Raw genomic sequence first — 24134 nt, 5'->3', positions numbered from 1 at the left:
CTGAAATTAGAAACAGTAGAGCTGAAGATGAGAATGTCTCCACCTGATCTCTGTTTATGCAGTCACCAGAAGTTTTGCATAATAGGCAAAATGGAAGTCTGGAGGGCTAGGATTACAGCCTTGCTATGTCACATACTAGTCAGGTGGCTTTCTCCCTCAGTGCTCTAGACAATTCTTTAATTCAACTATCAATTCAATTGAATAGGCATTTCTGCCTATCATGGGGTACGCCATTCATTAGGAACTGAGGATATCCATTAATAAACAAATAATTCAAAGATACAAACAAACAAAAAAGAAAACAAAATAAAGATGAAAACAAATTCTGCCTGTCAGGAATTTACCCTTGATAGATGTTTAAAACTCTGCATGAGATTAATTTGAAATTTGTGTAACAGCAGTTGAAAGGAATATGTCCGTATAATGGGTGACCTCTTAAGCTATTGTTATAGGTAGATAGATAGATAGATAGATAGATAGATAGATAGATAGATAGATAGATAGATAGATAGGTAGATAGATAGAGAGAGAGAGAGAGAGTGAGAGAGAGATAGACGATAGATAGATGATAGATAGATAGATAGATAGATAGATATAGATAGACGATAGATGATAGATAGATAGATAGATAGATAGATAGATAGATAGATAGATAGATAGATATACATAGATATATTTCCTTTGGTAGTATTTTTCCCCATAAATTATGTGTCTGGAAAATTATTGGCATTTATTTTTGCAGGATTTTGAGTGCCAAATTTTTCTCACGCCTTTCCACTCTTTCCTAAAATGGTAGTCAATTTGATGTAGGTTATATATATGCTATCATATAAAACATATTTCCACATTAGTCACAGTTGTGAAAAAAGAAACAGATCAAGAGTAAAAACACAAAAAAAGAATAGAGAAAGTGAAAAAAAGTATGCTACGACCTACTTTCAATTTCCAAGTCTTTGTCTCAACGTGGACAGCATTTTCCTTCATGAATCCTTTGTACTTGTCTTAAGTCATTGTGTTGCTGAGAACAACTGAGTTATCCATAGTTGATCATCACATAATGTTGCTGATACTGTGTACAATTGTTTTCCTGGTTCTGCTAATTTCACATTGCATCCTTTCCAGTTTTTATCTGAAATCTATCTGTTAATTATTTTTTACTGCACAATCCTATGTGAAAAATGCACAAGTGCAAAAAAATATTCGCAGAAGCCCTTTTTGTGGTGGTAAAATATAGGAAACTGAAGGGGTGCCCATCAATTGTGGAATGGCTCAACATGCTATGATATATGAATCTAATGGCCTACTCCACCGTAATAGTTTTTTTTTTCTTAACTCTTCATGTGAAATTATTTGTCCCATTCCACCTCTCCCTTCCTTCTGTACCCAAGGTACTCCCCTTTCTCATCCCCAATTTTTTTTTATGTCATTCAAATTCACCATATACCTATACCCTGTCTATGTATATCCCTTTTAGCTGTACTATTAGTGGTAAATCTTTTTTTTTTACAGCTATTACCTCCACATGTAGGGAGGTAAAAATTTTAGCTCCATTGAATTCCTTATGTTTTCTTTTACCTTTTTAGGTTCTCTTGTGTCTTGATATTAAAGATCATTTCTTTTTCTTCAGTTCTGGTCTTCTTATGGAAGCTTGAAATCCTTCTATTTTATTGACTAACAATGCTTCCCCTCAATATATGTAATAGTAATGGAATATAAAGATCCCCTTGTATTGGATTCATTTTGGGCTTGTGTTAAAACCCAGAGCTTGTGAATCGCACTTGTAGAATGGACTTGTTGACATGAAGAGAGGGGGCTGAACTGGGAGGAGCTGGTGCTGTGTATAGAAAGGCCCAAGCAGAGACAGCCCAGAGAGAGAGAGAGAGAGAACTGCCAACCAAAGCCACCCGGACTGATGAGGTTCAGTTGGAGCTGCCGAGGACTTTTGAAAACTGCCACCCAGAGCTGCCGAGAACTGAAGAGGCATGATTGTGATGTTGGTATTTTTTTCTGTCCGTTTTTATGTTACTTTGCCAGATTTGTCCGATTGTAAAGGACAATGCTGTGGTTCCAGAGGTCCTGGAAACTTCCTGTTGGTTCTGAAGGCCTGACGGAGGATTATCTCATTGTATGTTTACAGAAATCCTGGAGGAGGGTCTCACTGATGTTTTCAGGGGTCCTGAGACTGTTCTGAAGGCAGAGAATTAACTGATGAGTATGCTGGAAATGCATATTGTAGCTTTGTTAAGCTTTGCCTTCCCAGTAACAGAGATTGCTGAGAACTTGCCTCAGATCAAGAGGAAGAAAATACATCTCTTTGGGTATTGAATGCTTTGATGATATTGTAACCTTGTTGTGGCTTGGAGGTAGATGGCATTTGCAATCTCTATTGCACCTTTGAGAATGTGCTTGGTGGTAACTGATGATAATTATAATTTAATTGTGATCCAGGAGTGGAGTGCTTTGATTTTTGTACTTTGTGACTGACCAAATGAATGTATTTTGTTTATGATAGGAAACTAATCTCCAGTTGAACAGAGAGAAGACTTTGTGATTGACTAAATGAACGTACTTTCCAGGGGTGGAATACTTGGACTTTAGTACTTCATGACTGAATTGAGGACTTACTAAATTATTGAGTTACACATGGTGAATGCTGCATTTTGATTTTCTGTGCATGTTTTGCCTCTATCTGTCACTGATTAAATGGAGTTGGCTATGCTTGTAATCTGAAACTGGAAGTCGCTTGTGCTTGGTGTTAAAATATATTATTCTTAATTTTGCTAGGTAGGTGATTCTTGGTTGTAGTCCTACCTCCCTTGCCCTCCAGAATGTCATATTGCATGGCATCTGATCCTTTAATGTTGTAGTTGCTAAATCCTGTGTAATCCTGATAGTGACTTCCTGATATGTGAATTGTTTCTGGTCACTTGCAGTACTTATTCCTTGTCCTGATAGTTCTGAAATTTGTCTATAACATTACTCAGAGTTTTTATTTTGGGATCTCTTTACTGAGGTAATTGGTGGATTCTTTCAACACCTATTTTCCCCACTGGTTTCAGGATATCAGGGAATTTTTTTCTTTTATCATTTCTGGAAAGATGCTGTGTAAGTCTTCCTTGAGATTATGGTTTACAGGCAGTATAATGATTTGTTGTCTCTCCTAAACATATTTTCCAATAAGATATTTTACATTTTCTTCTATTTTTTAATTCTTCTGAATTTGTTTGATTGATTCTTGATGTCTCATGGAGCCACTAACTTTCACTTGCCCAATCCTAACTTTTAAGGAATTGTGTTCTTCAGCGGATTTTTGTTTCTCCTTTTTCCATTTGGCTAATTTTACTTTTTAAGCAGGTGTTTTCTTTTTTTTTTCTCCTGAGCTGTTGACTTTATTTTTTTCATATTTCTCTTGAATCACTCTCATTTCTTTACTCCATTTTTCTTTTACTTTTCTTATATGATTTTTAAGCTCCTTTTTGAGCTCTTCTATGAACTCTTTCTAGAATTGAGACCATTTACTATTTCACTTTGGGGTTTTGTCCATAAGCATTTTGATATTGTTGTTCTCTTTCAAGTTTGTTTCTTGATTTTTCCTGTCTCTATAATAACCTTCAATGGTCATATTCCTTTTTTTCTTTTTTCTCATCTTTCCCTTCCCCCCCTTTAAATTTCAGCCCCGCTCCCAGGGTGTAAGGGACACTGTCTCAGGCATTTTGTACCAGAAGTTGTAGGCCATGGTTGTTTACCTGGTGCTACACTGATGTTGCCCTGAGACCCATTCAAGACTCTCATATCTGTTGCTGTTTTTAGGGGTTGGGGGGGGTTGCCACAGCTGGAGTCCACAGGGCTCTGACAGCTTGCCTGGTGCTGAGCTGGGGTCCTAGTGCTGTTTTGTCTGGCAAGTGCTGAGACTGGTGGGGTGTTTCTATATTTCTCCAGGGCTACAATGAAGCATGTGGTGTTCTGACTGTTGGCAGATACCTGTTTGCCTGGGGCTATATGCTATAGCACATGGTGGGTTTCAGAGCTGGAGTCTGCCTCTTCCCTTGGCTATGCTGAAGCACCTGGGGACCCAATAGTTTAAAACTACATGTATATGTTTCCCATTTAAAATTTTTGGTGTAATGTTTCTGCATTTCCCCAGGACTACACTGAAGCATGTGGTGGTTCTCAGAGCTGGAGTCTGCTCTCTGGCACATGTAAGTGCTTGCCTTTAGCACTGCACTAGGAATCAGCATATCCCACTGGTTTGCTGAGGTGGGGCTTGCTGCTGGCTTACTGGGAGGCTTCCTATCCTGGCTTGGTTCCCTTTTTGCCTTAGTAAGACAAACCTTTTTCATTAATCTCCCAAGTTCATTGGACACAAAGATTGCTTCACCCCATCTTTTTGCTGGCTCTGCTGTTCCAGGATTAGTTTTAGGAAATCATTTTAAATAGTTTGGAGGTGATATTGGAGAGTTATTATGAATTACTGCTTACTCCACCATCTTGGCCCCAGAAAGTCTATTGCTACTATTTTAGTGTGAGTCATTTGATAACCTGGTTTCAAGGGAAGATGTGGGGTAAAGAGATGATGAGTACATTATTCACTTGAGAGGCAACAATTATATAGCAACTATATCCTTGGGCAATATCTGGGAAAATCTAGATTAGTTTTATATCATGTTAATAAAAAACCTCAATATTCCAGACTCAATCAAAGCTATGATTTTAGTAATGTGGGAATGCCCTGTTACAATTGAGATCCCAACATACCCATATCTGTCTATTTTTGTGTGACTCCCAGGCATATATTTCCATCAATTTATTCCAGACAGTTTGCCCAATATTGTGATAGCATGCATTCGTAATACTCTACTCTTGCAATGTGGCAAGGTCAAATTCCCCTTCATTCATTTAATTCATGATCTCATCCATAACATCAATGGTGTCAAACTCAAAGAGGAATGGGGCCATCTAGAAGAATCTACACTGGGTCATATTGACTTAGGGAAAGCAACTGTTAACATTATCAATGTTCTTTTATCTTCTGATTTTTTTAAAAATATTTCCCAATTAATTTTTAATCTAGCTTAGGCAGAAGTATGGCTATAACACAGCCTAGGCCTATATATTTGAAGACTCTGCTTAATATTACTCCCGACATGTTACATCATGCTTATATCTGCCATGGTCCTATGCATTTATTGTGGCAGGATTTTAAATTTCATTTAGTGAAAGACGAATATGCTATGTTTCTCAAATATGCAATACTGCATGAATAAGTAAAGAATGTTCAAGTCCTACTCTTCCCCCCTTTTGAGGGAGAAGCTTGGAAGGAAGTCCACACTTTCCCAAAGGCAATCTAGTAAACTCTTCCTTTCTTATTCAATTCCATATGTTGTTCAGTCATTGTCAGTTTGTAATACCTGTCCCAGAAGTATGTATGGACTGATGGAGTTACTCAGAATTCAGCAGTGAGCAAGGGGCAGGGACAGAATTCAGACTGGTATCTCCTGAATGAAAATCACAACCAGTACTAAACCAAAGAATTGCTAATGAAGACAGCTGCCTAGGGCCAAGGGGAGAGAGGGGCAGAGATCAAGTGTGCACCACGGAAAGCTAATTTTATTCCTCCTTTTCTAGGCAGGGTATTGTAGCAGAATAGCACCAGCAGTTTTGTCAGGATATTTTGCTCCCGTACTTCTTAAGTATGTGACCCTGAACAAAAAACTTAACCTTTTAGCCTCAGTTTCCTTTTCTATTAAATGAGGAAGCTGGCCTAGATTGCTCTGAAAGTTTCTTCTAATTTTGTCTCTGGTTCTATAAACTTCATCTTCCTAATCTGTATGATAAAGAAAATAATGCTTGGTCTCATTTAATTCACAAGGTCATTGTTAGCAAATCAAAGTCTCATTCCAACCCCAAGTTTACTTAGGTATCAGCCAAAAAGTTAGGCATTCAATAAGCAAGTATTTATTAAGTATTTGCTATCCTCCAAGCACTGTGAATGAGACTTGCTAAAACTGAAAAAAAAATAAAAGAAATAAATGCTATAAAGAATTCCGTCCACTGATGAAAGCACACATTTTTCCTGGCATTAAGGGTTACCAAAGTTCCTATGGGGAGGCTCAAAGTCTTCAGAGAATTATAAATATGGGAAGTGGGGCAGGGAATTAACAAACTTTCCTCAGTACAAACAAGTCCCTAGTTCTAAATATAGCCAGGTTTACTACAGAACAAACCATTTATTTGTCTGCATAGTTATTGACATAACACAGTAGTTTAAAATTACATGTATATTTTTCCCATTTCAAAATTCAGGAAGCATATCATGTTTTCCAATAATCAAAAATCTCTCCCAGAAAAAAAAAAGTCAATTTCAAGAAAAAGACTTGTGGTTTCAATCAATATATCCTTTAGTGCTTGACAAAGGAAAACTGGAAGTTTAGAATTATGCAGTTTTCTCTTGAATTGTTTTCATTTAAATGATTTTGGGTGTGGATAAGAATAAAAAAAAAAGAGGGTTGAAAATGTGTGTCCTTTTATTTCTGAAGGATTGAAATACTATAAGAACAACATAACTTGCATTATGCTTATAATGTGCCAGACATTATGATAAGTATTTTACAAATATTATCTCAATTGATCCTCACAACAAACTTAAGAGAAAATGGATAACATTATGGAAACTAAGACAAATAGGGTTTATGTGACTCACCCAAGATCACAGAGTTAGGAAATTTCTGAGGCCAGATTTGAGCTCACGCCTTCTGTACTCTAGGAGTGGTGTTATATCTACTATGCCATCTATCTGTCCCACTTTTATAGTCCTCTGTGCGTCGTCTGTTATGAAGAATATCTTGGCCACAGGTAATCTAAAAAACTGGGGCTTGCCTGAATGAGACCAGAAGAAATTCAGAAGCCTTGATACTCTAACTAAAAATGTATCGCCCTTTATTTCATCGGTAGAAAGCCATTGTCACAGACTCTCCCATATTGCCTGTTATAGGGATATATCCCTGCAAAGGGATCAGAGAATATCTGTAGAAGAAAATGGAAATATATGGACTGAAGAAGAAATTCCTGAGGGCCTTGAGGACATGGTAGCTATACTCAAATACTCACAGCTTTTCTTTTAGAAGCAGGGAGACATTCACTTCTTGTTCTCAGAGGCACAAATAGAAAAGATGAATTTTGGTTACAAAGAGTCAAATTTAGGTTTTAGGGAAGGAAATATTTTCCAAGAGCTATGGTTATTCAAAAACAAACAAGAGAACAAAAAAATCCTTTCCAACCCTGCCATTTTGTGATGTTGTTATTATCCCTTAGCAAAGAACTACAAGAGTGCAAGCTGCCAACTGTCTGGAGTCATTTTATTCTCCATTAGGAGAAAGACAATGGTCCCTTCATATCTGTGCTTCTGAGAGGCAACGATAAACATTCTTTCCCTACTGCTTCACTGATTTAAAAAATAGTAAAAATTATAAATATAGCAAAGAACAGCTTTCTGTAAAAACTGTTCCAGATTCTATCTTTTTTTCCCAATTAGAATGTACTGGATTAAATTTTTAAGTATAACTTCTATCCCATACACACACCATTAAATTTGCATGAATAATGAAGCCTACCAATTTTATTCCTCTTTAATAATGCATCCTTATATTTGCTCTTAAGGTAAGGTTACCATTTACTTATTGATCACGATGCATTATCTACACGGTGGAAACTACTAAGCAGTTTTCATCTCCTGTGATATTTCTGAATAATTCAGAAAGTAATTTCTGTTTTCTTTCCATTAAAGTTTGTCTCTTTTAAATGAAGGAAATGTAAGTGACCTATGATTTAACTTATGCACATACTGTATATATTTCACAGGCATACATTAAAGAAGGAAGCAAGGAGAACATGGGGAAGGGGGAGGCTCTGGTCAGAAATGGCTTGTATAATTCTGTTGAAATGGTAACTTGTGAAATGGAATTCTTATTTGTAGTACCCTGGGAAGGCTGCTTGCCAGCTTAGAGGCCTGAGAGGCACTGCCTGGTCATAGGCTGGATACTTTTGCCCTAAATGTTTCTATCCTTCAAATATAAGGCCGCTAGTCTGCTTCTCTTGATCTGTGTCACACTCACTCCTCTGAATCTACAATGGAAGGGATACTCAAGTATCCAGTGTGCCCCCTTCTCTGGTGGCTCTGAAATAATGGCACTTCAGTTGAAATACGAACTCTACTACTTTTAACGTTTGTAATCTTGCCCAAGAGACTTAATAAATCTGGACCTCAGTTCAGCAAGTGATAAATGAGGCGGGGGGGGGTGGAATGCATGACTTTTAAGGTTATTTTCTGCTGTAAGTCCAGCTGTGTCCTTTGTTTCAATGATTCCTCAGGCTTTCCAAGAGCTCAATGTCTCAGCAAAGACAGTGAGACATTCAGGGGCTTGAGTCAAGAAAAGTGGAAATTTACAGTTATTTCAAGAATGTTATAGAGCTAATAGTGCTGGGTTTCAATGGAATTAGGCCTTGATGTTTTTAGTATTCTGTCTATTTTTCATTCTCTTAGGTCTTGCTCACAGATTCAGTTTACCTTCCAATCCTTTCTTGGGTTGATTTTAGACCAGGGGTTCTTCTTCTGATGTCCATGAATTTTTTATAAATATACATTTTTAAATGAGTAGCTGAATTTGTAATTCTATTAATTTTATTTTATGAATTTAGAAACAGTATTCAGAGAAGGGGTGCATAATATTTACTAAATTGCTTTCCCATGGCACTAAAAATAAGATTTCTATAATGCAGTCCCGGACACACACACAAAAATTTAAGAATAACTGTTTAGACCAGACTCTCAGGAATATTTAATGTACTATCACCCAGAGATATTTTGAACATCAAATGAGATAATGTATGTAAATATTTGTATAGATTTGCCATTACAATTTTTTACTAATAATAAAAGATGGGTAACTCTATTATAATATATTCTATGGAAGATAGCTCTGGTTTTAGCCTGTTACATTAGAAGATTTATTGAAATCTTAGTTGGTAAAAAAAAAAAAGTTTGAGAAGTGTTTTGATTGATTGATGCAGATTAGTGGTTCTTAACTTAGGATTCATGAGTAATCATTCCCACAAAAATAAAAGGGGGTAGCCATACAGGAATCTATGTTTTTGCTACTTTGCCGCTCACTACTTTTCCCTAGGTTGGAGTTCTCCTACCAATTCTGGTGAGTTTCTCATTTTCCTTAAGGAGCCGTTTTAATTTTCTGATGGCAATATTCCTCTTTAATTAGTGTTTTTCTTCTTTATTCCATATATTACTTCCTGGTGTGTGTGTGTGTGTGTGTGTGTGTGTGTATAAGTGTGTTGGACAATGCAAGTTAATAAAACGTTCTCTCTGTTGTGCATCCCATGTGAAATATTTCTGCTAGTCATTCAGTGACATACCCAGTACATGGAATGAGATGCCTAAAGTTCATCTATGGAGCAAGTTACAAAGGTTGGTCTATGGAATGAGGTAAAGGTCAAAGACCATGGATCTCCTCCACTATAGAAAGGAAACAAAGGAATACTTCCATAGAGAGGGCAGAAGGCCTAGACTTGTCCCTACTATAGAGAAGACCACAACAAATATCCAGAAAGTAGATGCAAGGTGAAGTATCTGTAACATCATGCTGAACACATTGGAAGGATGATTGAAGTCGAAATGGGGCCAAGAAGTTTGGCTGCTGGAATCAGTACTCTTGACCTATTGCTAGTAGCATTCCTGTTACAGTCTCAAATAGGAAATGTTCATATATATTATATGTTAGATCAAGTGGTCCAAAGCCCATCTTATAAATCCTTTGTATGGCTTGGAACCTTTTATCACTCTGTGCTCTAGAGTCTTTAATAAAATGTGTTGAGGCACCCGAGCTGGAACAAATTAAGTATATTAGAAATATTTCTAAAGAATATAGGGTTAGAGTGTTTAATTAAAATGATAATTCCAAAAAAATGTTTTTTGGTCAAAATATTTTCCTATATAATTCAAAGTTAGTATTGTATACTCTATCCACCTCTGTGGTTAAAATTAATGGGAAAATAATAGTAACTGATTAATATATATTGATTTGCCCATGAGGTCTGAGATTTTTAGAAAATTGATATGATATGCATAGCATATTTAAACATAGTAAGCTTCATTTTTCTTGATCTTGTTAGGAGACACCTCTTAAGACCATCAAGACATCTTTCATAATCTTATCTTCAGCAAAATAGTACCTAGATCATCCTATCCAGTTCTTCTTCTGCAAGTTTTGAAAATACTTTCCCACTGCCTTCCAACTGCTAAATCTTCTTCATCCAATTATTCTCTCTAAAGTTATAAATGATCTTCTAATTGTTAATTTGATATCAGTTTTGGTTTGGTTGTTTGTTTCCTTGTTTTTGTTTGTGAGTGTATTTAAAAATTGAAGTCATAGCAATGGTGAATGTTGACAAAGACCAATTGATTGGCATACTGTTTTCCAAAAGCAATTATAGCATTGATTTGATGGCAAGAGTGAAAGAATAGAGATGAATGAGATAGATGAAAACAGTAGATTTGTGGCCAACACATCCAGAAGGTGGTGGTGAAACATATTTGAGTGTCATGGTCAACAAGATGTACTCAGATTTCACCAATACCTTGGCCCTTTGGTGGAAAGTAAAGGACTTATTATTTGTTGTATTGGTGGTGGTGGTATATTGGGGTTTTTTTTGGGGGGGGGTGGCACAACTTCATCAAAGCGTGATGAAAAACAGCATAATGATGCTAATTAACTTTTCCGAGGTCATACAGATAACAAGTAGTACAGTTGGAAACTGCACAAAAGATTTAATTAATTAAAAGTTGCTCTCCCAGTTGTGATGGAAGGATTTTGGTATTAGAGGTAAAGAAATATTTAACCTTGTATGGATAGTCTGACATCTAGGTAACCAAGGCATGAGACTAGACCTTACTGCAAACTTAACTCTGTCCAATGTAGAATTTGATGGATCAGTTGAGGATGCAGTCTCTTCTCTCCTATCCCTCCCCTGAATTTCACAATGTTTTGTTTTGTTTTTCCATTCTGTTTCATTTCTGCTTCTTTTCAATCCTAGGAAAGTCCCAAAGCTTGTCAAATTCATCCCAGGTCGACCTCTGGATTTTCTTTCCTTAACCACACTGACAAGCTGACTTCATGGCTAGTTTCAACACAAATACAGTCTCCAACCTTTTCCTCAACCTCAAATCAGTAAGGCTGAATTCACAGTAAACAAGATAGGACAATTTTAACAAAGCAAAGACAGACATATCGATTTAAGTTTTCTTTAAGTTTTCTTGAGACGCCACAATCATTTCTGGACATACTTTTCTCCTTCCCACTTCCCAAACACACACATTAAGCCTTCCTTTAATTGAAGGGGAAATAAAGCTAAGCAAAAATAAGGAACATAAAGGCCCATCTGATAGTGTATGCAACATTCTACACCCTGGCTCACCCCTCTCCAACGAAATGAGGAGGATATATTTCTATTTCTAGTTACAGGACCAAGATTGATCATTATAATTACATAGAATTTATTCTTCCTTTATCTTAATAATTCTGAATATTTTATAGCAGAATAAATCCTCACATGTAGGGATGGGTGAAGACAGTGTCCTTGTATGACTCAAAGGAAAGCAGAATAAATATTTCTAGTCTTTTTTTCTCCCACCCTTCTGTAAGGAAGACATTCATTCTTGCTTGGAGCACAAGCAGGAGGGAGGTTAGAGCCTGAGGTTGCCCTAATCTTCTCAAATTACAGTAAAACAGAAACCAGAGAAGGTATACATGGGGAAAAATATACCAGATAAGACAGAATGAGAGAGCTTCCCCATTGGGAGCAAGATAACTCAACTCAAGCAAGAGAGAGGGTACTGGATTTCACCCAAGAATAAATTCCCCAAAGTCTTAAGTATAGGAAGCTGGAAATACAGAACTGATGCAGACTGCCAGTTTTTCTCACAACTTGCAGATTCTTTTCTTTTGGCAACCTAAAGTGGAGTTGGCCTCTTTCATCATCTCTCTCAGAGATGTAATCCAAAACACACAAAACAATAAAACATTGGGAGAGTCCTGAAGAAGACTGTCACTCCAAGAGTCCCAAAGAGGTCTGGACCCAAGAACTCTTAAAAAAGAACCTGGCCCTGAAGAATCCTGCAGGATTAGTGAAACCTAGAGCTCTCTACTTTTTCATTATCTCTATTCCCTCACACAGGGCAAGACATTCACCTGCATCAATAAAGAGGGTGTTCCATACCAATTTTCCTAGGGACATGGGCTTCAATTGTTCATGTGGTTTTGCTTAGGAAAGATGTACAATATTCTTCCTAAGAGTAGAATAGTATAGCAGGATCTCCTAGTGGTCTATTGAGATAGCAAGCACAACAAATGGAGAACACTGGCTTCTGGAAAATATAACATATGGATATTTGCTAAGTTCATTTTAAATTCTAAAATCTTATTTAATTTTCTTTGAAAGCCTAATTTTATATAAGATACTAGTAATACTTTTTCAGCATATTTTCATAAGTGGCTAAGCTGGGTTCCAGATTTTATTTACTTTTCATAGCCCATATAGACATGGCAAACTTGTAATTATAAATCTTATTTAAAAAAAAAGTCAATTCACTCGTTCTGACTCTGTATACCTAGAGGAAAGAAAACCTCTTTTCTATTTTTCTCTTCTTTAACACTTACGTGTGAATACAATTTGAAAATATAGAACAAAAATATGGCGGATATTTGTTGTGATGATAACTGTCTATATGCCATTCTTCCTGTATTATTGCCCTAAAATTAGGGTCAAGAGACCACTTGATTGACACAGTTTCTGCTGTTTGGATCAATTGATCAGCACATATTTATTAAAGGCCTATTTTCTCTCAGCTATTGATGTAGACACTGGACAAATTTTAAAAATGACACCTAACCTCAAGGAGCTCATTTATTCATTCTTTTAGTTTATTTGTTTTTTTTTTTTAAATCTATTTGCTTATCCATTCATTCCTTCATTTATTTATTTATCTCATTTACTTACTTGTTTGGTTATTTTCTGAATTCAGGAATATTTTAATTCATTTAAGATTTAAAGACTCCTAGGGATTATCATGAAGTAAAGACCAGTACTGAGGACATCAGTACCTATATTGAATCATGTATCTTGAACTGATGAATGAAGAAGCCTGAGGTTCCTTGTCAATACTGGAATTTGTTTGTTTGTTTTTGTGCCTTCCTAGCTATAATGGGAAGATAAATTCAACAGACATTTCCTACTTTAAATTAAAAAGCTGCCATTCTCTTTCTATTCCCTGCCCCAACTCCAGGAAAAGGTAACTGATTAGTTAAGAAAGGGGTGGAGGATTCACTTAGTCCAGAAGTTTTATAGCATCAGGAGAGAGAGGTAAATGTATGCTTGAAAAATCCACAAAATATGTAATTAACTCCTGTTAGGCCACAACAAACCAAAGTGAGATAACCAATAGATGTAGAGTGAGAGGATGTGTGGGTAAGTTGAAGCTCTTCCACTTTATTATACCTATGTGAATTTAGGTAAACAACTGCTTTGTGTCTCAGTTTCTCCATCTGAAAAAGGTGAAAATTTAACGAGGTAACTTCTGTTGAATCTCCTGTGGATTATTTCCCAATTCTCAGTTGCTTTGGAAGGTCTGTTGCCCTGAAGTCCAGTTACTATATATCTCCCTGGAGATCTATGAGTAAATGTGAGGTACTTGGTATGGGTCTGCAGTAATATACTCCAGTCTCCACCATGATGCTTTCTATTGATTATTAGTTCATAATTATTAGCCAACCACATTAGTTAATTCATTTGTGGAAATGAGTATTTACTGAGATATAATGATAACAATGGTTTAAAAACATTTTCTCCAAATCTGGGACAAATTCTTTCCTAAGCAGCTATAGAGAAAGTAAAAGCTGACTAAATCTTTTTTTTTTTTTGGTGGGGGGGGGGTCTTTATTAATTTGTTTACTTTTAGTTTACAAGATTCATTACCTACAATTCCTTGAGTTTCAAATTTTCTTTCCCTCCCCTCTCCCCACCCATGTTGGCATACAATCACATATAGTATCTGCAAATACTTTCACATTAGGCATTAGTCAGGTTATAAAGGATTGTGATAGATGGAATGAAGAATGGGAAAGAAGAAACAAAACCAAACAAGAAAATGAAAAAGGGCAGGTAGTTTGCTTCAATTTGGGTTCAATCTCATTTCTTTCTCTGGAGGTAAATATATCTCTCCATCATGAGTCTTTTGGGGTTGGTTTATGACTCTGGATTGCTGAGAAGAGTCCAGTTTATCAAAGTTGGTCATCACACATACATTGTGTCTATAATTGTGTACAAATTCCTCCTGGCTCTGCTCTTCTCACTCAGCATCAGTTCATATAAGCCTCTCTAGGTAAATATGAAGTCCATCTGCTCCTCGTTTCTTATTACACAATACTATTCCATAGCATGCATATACCACAACTTGTTCAGCCATTCCCCAATTGATGGGCACCACCTTAATTTCCAAATCTTTGCTATCACAAAAAGAGGTGCTATAAATATTTTTTGTAGATATGTTTTCCCCCCAATTCTATGATCTCTTTGGATACAACCCTAGAAGTGGTATTGCTGGGCCAAAAGGTATCAAATTATTAATAGCCCTTTGGGCATAATTCCAGATTGCTTTCCAGAATGGCTGGATCAGTTCACTACTCCACCAGCAATGCATTAATATTCCAATTTGTCCACATCCTCTCCAGCATTTTTCATTTTCCTGTTTAGTCATCTTAGCCAACCTGACTGGTGAGATGTGGTACCTCAGAGTGTTGTTGATTTGCATTTTTCTAATCAATAGTGATTTAGAGCATTTTTTTCATATGCTTATAAATATCTTTAATTTCTTACTCTGTAAACTGCCTGTTCCTATCCTTTGCCCATTTATCAATTGGGGAAAGACATGTATTCTTATAGATTTGACTCAATTTTCTGTATATTTTAGAAATGAGTCTTTTATCATTGACATATGTTGTAAAAATTCTTTCCCAATTTTCCACTTCCCTCTTAATCCTGGTTACATTGGTTTTGTATGTACAGAAGCTTTTCAATTTAATGTAATAAAAATTATCCATATTGCATTTTATAATGCCCTCTAATTGTTGTTTGGTCATAAAGTTTTCCTCTCTCCACAAATTTGACAGGAAAACTATTCCTTGCTCTCCCAGATTGCTTAGAGTATCAGCCTTTATATCGAGATCATTCACCCATTTAGACTTGATTTTGGTACATGGTTTTAGATAATGATCTACATCCAGTTTCTGCCATTTTATATTCCAGTTTTCCCAGCAGTTTTTGTTAAATAGTGAGTTCTAATCCCAAAACTGGGGTTTTTGGGTTTGTCAAACAGTAGACTACTATAGTCATTGACTGCTGAGTCTCATGTACACAATCTATTCCATTGATCCACTACTCTATTCTTCAGCCAGTACCAAGTAGTTTTGAGGATGGCTGCTTTATAGTATAGATTAAAATCTGGTATAGCTAGACCACCATCCCTAGCATTTCTTTTCATTAATTCCCTTGATATTCTGGACCTTTTTTTCTTCCAAATGAATTTTGTTACTATTTTTTCTAGCTCTGTAAGGTAGTTTTTTTTTTTTTTGGTAAACTGATTGGTATGGCACTAAATATATAATTTAATTTAGGTAAAATTATCATTTTTATTATATAAGCTTTACCCAGCCACAAGCAACTGATGTCTTTCCAATTAGTAAGATTTGACTTTATTTGTGCGAAAAAGTGTTTTGCAGTTGTGTTCATATAGGTTTTGGGTTTGTTTTGGCAGATAGATGCCCAAATATTTTATAATGTCTACAGTAACTTTAAATGGGTTTTCTCTTTCTATCTCTTGCTGTTGAATTTCTTTAGAAATACACAGGAATGCTGAGGAGTTATATGGGTTTATTTTATATTCTGCAGCTCTGCCAAATTTATTTATTCTCTGAAGTAGTTTTTTTCCTTGATCCTCTAGGATTCTTTAAGTATATCATCATATCATCTGCAAAGAGTTACAGCTTGGTCTCTTCTTTGCCTAATTTGATTTTTATGATTTCTTTTTCTTCTCTAATTACTCTTGCTAACATTTCTAGTACCAGATTGAATAAGAGGGGTGATAGTGCACATTCTTGTTTCATGGCTGATCTTATTGGAAATGATTCTAGCTTCTCCCCATTACATACAATACTTGCTGATGGTTTTAAATAGAGGCTACCTATTTTTTTTTTCAGGAAGGCTCCATTTATTCCTATTCTTTCTAGTGTTTTTAATAGAAATGGATGTTGAATTTTGTCAAAAGCCTTTTTTTGCATCTATTGAGATAATCATGTGTTTTTTGCTAGTTTTATTATACTTGTGATAAGTTGCTGTAGTCTTTTTGCTAATATTTTATTTAAAATTTTCCATCTAAATTTATGAGTGAGATTGGTTTATAATTTTCATTCTCTGTTTTATCTCTTCCTGATTTTGGTATCAGTACCATATTCGTGTCATAAAAAGAATTTGGCAGGACTCCTTCACTAATTTTCCCAAATAGTTTGTAGAGTATTGGAATCAATTGTTCTTTAAATGTTTGATAGAAATCACTAGTAAATCCATTTGGCCATGGAGATTTTTTCTTAGGGAGTTGACTGATGACTTGTTCAATTCCTTTTTCTGAGATGGGGTTATTTAAATAATTTACTTCCTCTTCAGTTAATTTGGGCAACTTATATTTTTGTAAATATTCATCCATTTCACTAAGATTGTGAAATTTATGTGCATACAACTGAGCAAAATAATTCCTACTTATTGTTTTAATTTCCTCTTCATTGGTGCTGGCCCACCCTTTTCATTTTTGATACTTATATTTTGGTTTTCTTCTTTCTCTTTTTTTATTTATATTGACTAAGCATCTATCAATTTTATTGTTTTTTTCATAAAACCAGCTCTTCATTTTATTTATTAATTCAATAGTTTTCTTAATTTCAATTTTATTAATCTCTTTTTTTGTTTTCAGTATTTCTAATTTAGTATTTAATTGAGGGATTTTCATTTTTTTCTAGCTTTTTCAATTGCATACCCAATTCATTTACCTCTGTTTTCTCTAATTTATTCATGTATGCACTCAGGGATATAATACTTCCCCTAAGAACTGCTTTTGCTTCATCCCACAAATTTTGGTAGTTGTCTCATTGTCATTCTCTTGAATGAAATTACTGATTGTTTCTATGATTTCTTGTTTGACCCACTCATTCTTTAGGATGAAATTGTTTAGTTTCCAATTACTTTTTAGTCTGTCTTTCCATGGCCCTTTACTGCATATGATTTTTATTGCATCTTGATCTGAGAATGATGCATTTATTATTTCTGCCTTTCTGCACTGAATTGTGGGTTTTTTATGTCCTAGTACATGGTCAATTTTTGTGTATGTGCCATGTACCATTGAGAAGAAGGTACATTCCTTTTTCTCCAGAGATCTATCATACCTACCCTCTCTAAAATTATATTCACCTCCTTAACTTCTTTCTTGTTTATTTTGAGGCTGGATTTATCAAGCTAGGAGAAAGGGAGATTAAGGTCTCCCACTAGTATAGTTTTGCTATCTATTTCTTCCTCTAATTCTCTTACCTTCTCCTCCAGGAATTTGGATGCTATACCACTTGATGCATATATGTTAAGAAATGATATTGCTTCATTCTCTCTGGTGCCTTTTAGCAGGATAAAGTTGCCTTCCTTATCTCTTTTAATTAGATCAATTTTTGCTTTTGCTTTATCTGAGATAAGGATTTCTATCGTTGTTTTTTTTTTCTTTAGCTAAGGCATGATATATTTTACTCCATCCTTTTTCCTTAACCCAGTGTGTAACCCTCTGTGTCAGATGTGTTTCTTGTAAACAGCATATTTTAGGATTATGATTTTAATCCATTCTGCTATCTGCCTCTGTTTTATGGGAGAGTTCATTACATTCACAGTTATGATTATTAAGTGTTTCTTTCCCTCCATCCTAATACCTCCAATGTTAATGCTTATATTTTTTTCTCCCCTTCTCCCTTCCCCTCTTAATAATTTTCCTTTTGAACACCACCTCCCTCAGTAGTTGCTTTTTGCCCCACTCCCTTTTCCTTCCCTTCCCCCTTACTTCTTCCCTCCCTACTAACAACCCCCACCTTTTGTGGCCCTTTCCCCCTCCTACTGCCTGTAGGATATTTTTATAATTAATGAAGTATGTTATTTCTTCTTCCCACCAAGAGTGACAGGAACAAATCTCATGTGAAGCTCTTCTCCCTCCCCTCTTTCCCTCTAATACGATACCTTTTGTGTTTCTTCTCCATAGAGTCCTATGCTTAATTGGTTGTTATTCCCTCCTTGAACCAGACCCAATGAGGGAAAAGCTCATATAATACTCATTTCATTCCCTTCTTTTCCTATGTTATATTGTTTTTATGCCTCTTTGTGTGGCATAATTTACCCTTTTCCACTTCATTCATTCCTCTTCATCCATTGCAGTCCCTTTGTAGTCTTTAATAAGATTTTTTTTAATCATCATTTTGTGTTATTTATACTCATACCCTCTACTTGTTGATAAACAGTTTCCTCTTATTAAACATCAGGGTATATGTTTGTGTGTGTGTCTGTGTGTGTGTTTTCCTTGTTTACCTTTCTATGTCACTCTTGCATCTAGTAATTGGAGGTTGAATTTTCCATTGAGCTATGGCTTTTTCAAAAGGAAGATCTGGAAATCTGTTATATTATTGGATGACCATCTCTTTGCCTGGGAGAATATGCTCAGTCTCTCTGGGTAGGTGATCCTTGGTTGTAACCTGAGCTCTTTTGCCTTGCAGAAAATTGAATTCCACTGCCTCCGATCTTTCAGTGTAGAGGCTGCCAAATCCTGTGCAATCCTCACTGTGGTTCCTCAATATTTGAATTGTTTCTTTCTGGCCACTTGAAGTATTTTCTCTTCTACCTGGTAGTTCTTGAGTTTGGTCACATTTCAATGACTTTTCAATTTGGGATCTCTTTCAACACATGTCCAGTGAATTCTCTCGATTTCTATGTTTCCCTCAGGTTCTAGTATCTCAGGGCAGTTTTCCTTAATGAGCTCTTGGAGAATGTTGTCCAGGCTCATTTTATCATCATGATTTTCTGGTAGGAGTATTATTCTCAGGTTATCTCTCCTGGATCTGTTTTGCAGCTCAGTTATTTTTCCATTGAGATATTTTACCTCTTTTTATAATTTTTCATTCTTGTTTTGTTTAACTAATTCTTGGTTCCTCATAAAGTTATTTCTTTCAATTTGGTTGATTCTGGTTTTTAGCAAATCATTTTCCTTGGTTAGTTTTTGGAGTTCCTTTTCCATATCATACACTTTTCTTTTTAAGGAGATTTTTTCTGCGTTATAATGTTTTTTTTTTCTAATTCTGCAATTTTGATTTTAAAAGAACTATTCACTTTGCCTTCTATCTCTCTCATTTGGTTTTCAAATTTCCTTTTCAGCTCATGTAGGAGAGGGACCTGTTCCCTGTTGATGTTTCAGCTGTGGGTGTGGAGTCCACATTTTCTCCCTCTGAGTTTGGTTCCTCTCTCTGAAGATAGTAGGACTCCAGAGTCTTTGTAGTCTGCTTTCTACCCATTTTGAATCAGGCCCTAACCACACCCTTCCTCTAAGTATCCCAAGCCTTTACTGTAGAGGGTTTTGCCCTGGGGCAATAATTACTATGTTTGGGGGTGGGGGGGGCTGTTGCAGCAGGTGAGGTTCACTCCATCATCCTGGTCTTTGGAGGTCCTGATAGGGGCTTTTTTTTTTTTTAATTTTTGGTCTATGGAGTGGTAGTCCCAGGAGTATTTGGTGTCCTGGACAGGGGCCCTGCATTTGGTTCTTACCCTCTTTCCAGTCCCAACCCTTTGGTGAAAGACCTGGTAGTAGCCTTTGTGGTTGGTGGGATGACTTGCCCCCCCTTGTTGGTCAGGCCTCCTCCTGCCCTGCCCTGCGAAGTGGCTCCCCAGCCTGCCTCTGCACGCAGCACCATTGCTTCCTGGCCAAACTGACTAAATCTTGAAGGGAACATATTTAAATAGGAATATTTCCTAGTTCTTGTTTACATGGAAGTTTTTTTGTTTTGTTTTGTGGAATATGCATGAAATTCTCTTCATGTGTTGTAGATCCCTGATGAGAGGGAAGCAGTGCATTAAAATGCTGAAGCTCATCTTCTCTCTATGTATCTGACTTTTTCCCCTCTATCTCCTAGCTGGGGGCATTGTTTGTTATAGATCCAGGCTCTCAATTGTGTGGTAATGTTCAAGGTGTAGGAAGAGAAAGAATCTGTAATTAATCCCAATGCATCAGTACATTTTATCATCTGATTTCATTCAATTGCTAGAAGAATTTTAATTCATTTTAAACTTGATTAACTGGAATGTTCACACCAAGTTTAAGCATTTGATTGGATGAAGCATTCAAAAGGTGTGTAGGAATTGGTTATGCCCCTTTTACAACTTTTTAAAGTTTTAACAATGTGGTTTTTTTTATTACAAACCTTTAAGAGTGGTCTTTTGTAACAAAGCAGAACAATTAAGAAAAAGTAGGAAGAAATAATACATAAAAACTAAATAAATTTCATCTGATAGTACGTGTAAAATCACATATCTGTAGCACACCTGCCATTCTATTTTTTTTTAAGTTTTCAATTTTTCTCCTTCCTATCTCCATCCCATTAGGTGAAAAAATTCAGTAACCAATATGCTTAGTCAAGCAAAATACATTTGATTCTATAACTTAATTAAAGCTAGGTTCTCATTTTATAAAGGAATTAAGTCCTAGAAAAGAGTTTATGCGTATACCACTAGACATCACCTATTTATCCTCTAATGTTATCTTTAGCTCTAAATCTACAGTCCTACAGTTACTCCTGTGAGACTGGGTCATGGAGGGACCCTAAGTACATCAGGGACCACAGAAGCCTGGGATTTTGGCATTTGCTTCTCACTTCTGCTTAAGTTGTCAGGCAATTTGTACTGAGGTTTCCTGTTGCCAGGTTTCAAACACGGAGAGTAGAGAATTGTGTTGCCTAACTATGTCTACAATGAAAGCCCCATATGAATATGAAATGGATATTAAACCAAAGGATAAATACATACTCAATCAATCTCTTTTATGAAATGTATTAACCTGTGTGAAAAACATTGTGAAAAGCACAGGAAAAAAAATAACAGAAATAAAAATAGCCTGCCTCCACAGTAATATTCTACTGAGGGAAGAAAGCATGTAAGCATAGAGATATAGACATGTATACTGGCATACATAGTTATATGTATGTGTGTGCATATAGACATGTACAATATGCATACCCACATATGCATATGCATACATATATACATATATGCATACATATACACACAAATATGTATGACTGTGTGTGTGTGTGTGTGTGTAATTGGTGGGGGGGAGAAGGGGAGTAGCGGTTAGATACTTCTTCCCCTCTGTCAAAAGTGGCACTTTAGCTAATTTGGGGGAGAAATAGGTGCGTAAAATAAACTCCATGAGTACAAAGGAAGTTTTATTTTTATTCCTAGTGCTCAGTCTACTCCTGGTATATAGTAGGTGCATAATGAATGCTTTTTTCTTGATTAATTGAATAAATTAAGCTAGAATATTAAGAAAATTTTAGAATTAGTAGACACTAAGTTAGGGCTGATTTTGGGATGTGAATTTAAATCTGATAAGGTGATAAAGAATGTAATGAACTGAATTCAGAAAAACAATAGCAAAATGATTCATCTAGAAAGCAACAGGTTAGTACACTTGCCAACAAATAAAAGAAATGTTGCATTCTCATTGCCTTCTAGCTACGTTAAAGGTGCATATTGTAAGAACTTGAAAGAAATTATTTTAATCCTGCCTGTCAGCCTCTCCATCTAAACAGGTGGCTGAAATCCATTGATCTTTCCCAGTGAACCTCCCTTTCACATTTCGAGCTCTAGAAAGCTTTCATATATAGTTTCAGTTGGGCAATATTGTTCTCCCAGGATAGTGGGTAGTTATGTTTTCAAAATATTTCAAAAACAAAAACAAAAAATCCTATACAAAAGTACTCATTCCCTGGAAGATTTGCCAAGGTTTGAGGTTAAAAAAAATGTCAACTAGCATTTCTTCCAGTTAACACTTTATAATACCATTGTATCTGATGGTGGTGTATAATTGGACCCTGAAGAGAGAGAACATTAGTAGCCACTGAGTAACTTTCCATTTTTAAGAATCTTAACTTTTCAAGTAGTGGTTTACTTCCTGTTCTTCTTGAGTTAATGAACTCATACATGTCTCAAATGAGTCAGCACATGCCAAGCTCTTTGCCAATCTTAAAGTGCTATGGAAATGTTAACTATTATTGTTATATTTTTTATTATTTCCATAGATATTTTAAAAATTGAGAAAACTGTTTTTATGTCAAAGGTTTTTTTTAGTCTAATGGAAATATCCTTAGCATATCCATACATGAAGAAACACATAGAGATAGTGTTTGGTCCCATCCCAGTTGGGCCTTCCCAGTTTGTTTTTTCCCAACATATGGAAAAATGTTCAGACCCTGGCTTGTCCCCAGAAGACAAACTATGACCAATGAGTAATAGCTGTAAAGATGAGCTTATTTTAAAATTGTTCTTCTCAAGAATAGAGCTGTCCAAAAATGGAAGAAGCTGCCTCAAAAGATGGTGAGTGTATCCTCATGTGAGGATTTTAGTCAGAGACTTGATAAATACTTAACAAGCACAACAGAGACGCTCCTTTCAAGTAAGGATTGTAGTTTATGGTCACTAAGGTCCCTTCCAACTCTCACATTCTGTGGTTTTGTGATTTTTCTACTCTAAAGTATAGTCTTCTATTGAAAGGGATGTTTTGTAGGCATAAGTTCTATTAGCTCTGCAACTTTGAGAAAGTCACTAAACCAGTATAGGTCAGGAAGGCAGATTATTATATTTACACAATTTTAACACAGAGTTATTGCAAGAAAAATACTGTGAAATTTTTCATATTCTAAGAGGCCAACTAAGTCATTGCCTATTAATATTTTTATTCCCTTTCTTTTCCTAATCTTCAGGGTTCTTATTTGAATTGCAAAACAATAGCAAAATATTAGCTCAGCCACAATTAAAAAACAAAAGAAATTTAGCACATATTCCCTATCTCTTTTGACAACTCATAGAGTTATCTGAAAATTAATGCTTAGATAAAAACTGCTTTAAGTCAAATTCCTCATTTAAAAAAATAAAAAAAAAGATTGAAAGATTAAAGACCAGCATAAAGGCCACGAGTTTTAGAAGGTGAGGATATATGTCCAAATCTCAGTTCCCAGGCTTAAAATTACAATTCAAACTTCTTGGTCCTTGGATGCACTTGGATGCATAAGTTCTTAGATTTAGAGGGGAACATAAGCTGAAAGGGATTCTATCTGTTCAGTTTAGGAAACAAAAGACCCCTTAAAAGTATTGAGTCTTTCTTGATATCCCAAAACTAGTAAGTATTTGGGGCAGCATTTGTACATACATCTTTCTGATTCTAGCTAGAACAAGTGGTATCCTAACAATGATACTAAGACTTGCTTTGTGTAAAATGAACAATATGAATCAGATAACCTCTAAAGTCCCTTTTAGATTAGTCTATGATACTGATTTCATATCAATTTTCCTCACTTTTTGGGTGGCTAGGGGAACAGTGAATAGAGCAATGGCCCTGGAGTCAGGAGGACATGAGATCAAATCTGGCCTCAGATACTACTAGCCATATTATCTTGGGAAAGTCACTTAACCCCAATTGCCCTGCCTTACCCCCTCCAAAAATGAAATATATATATATATATATATATATATATATATATATATATATATATAATAACACATTTCCTTACTTTTAAAATGATTTGTTAAAATCTACTTTAAATATTATATCCATCATTCACCCCAGAGACATAGGAATATCTATACTTAGGATGGCAGATAGAACCTAGAGATAAGGGAGAAAATTAATGTTTAGATCAAAGGGGACAGCAAAGCATCATCAGAGCCTACACTCAAAA

The 24134-nt window shown here is 35.7% G+C and overlaps 1 long non-coding RNA gene across 1 annotated transcript in view; it reads left to right on the top strand.

Moving 5' to 3' along the window:
- Nucleotides 1-1792: 1792 nt before the first annotated feature.
- LOC138157752 (uncharacterized) overlaps nucleotides 1793-24134 on the top strand; it is a 48142-nt gene continuing 25800 nt past the window's right edge. Inside the window, exon 1 of the long non-coding RNA XR_011167448.1 lies at nucleotides 1793-1993. This is a non-coding gene — a long non-coding RNA (uncharacterized lncRNA). The remainder of the gene's footprint in view (nucleotides 1994-24134) is intronic.

Source organism: Petaurus breviceps, unplaced genomic scaffold, assembly GCF_028583685.1.
Source record: "Petaurus breviceps papuanus isolate PSGF00001 unplaced genomic scaffold, PetGlider_PUasm1.0 173, whole genome shotgun sequence".
NCBI classification, from domain to species: Eukaryota; Metazoa; Chordata; class Mammalia; order Diprotodontia; family Petauridae; genus Petaurus; species Petaurus breviceps.
This window is presented reverse-complemented; position numbering and strand designations above follow the sequence as displayed.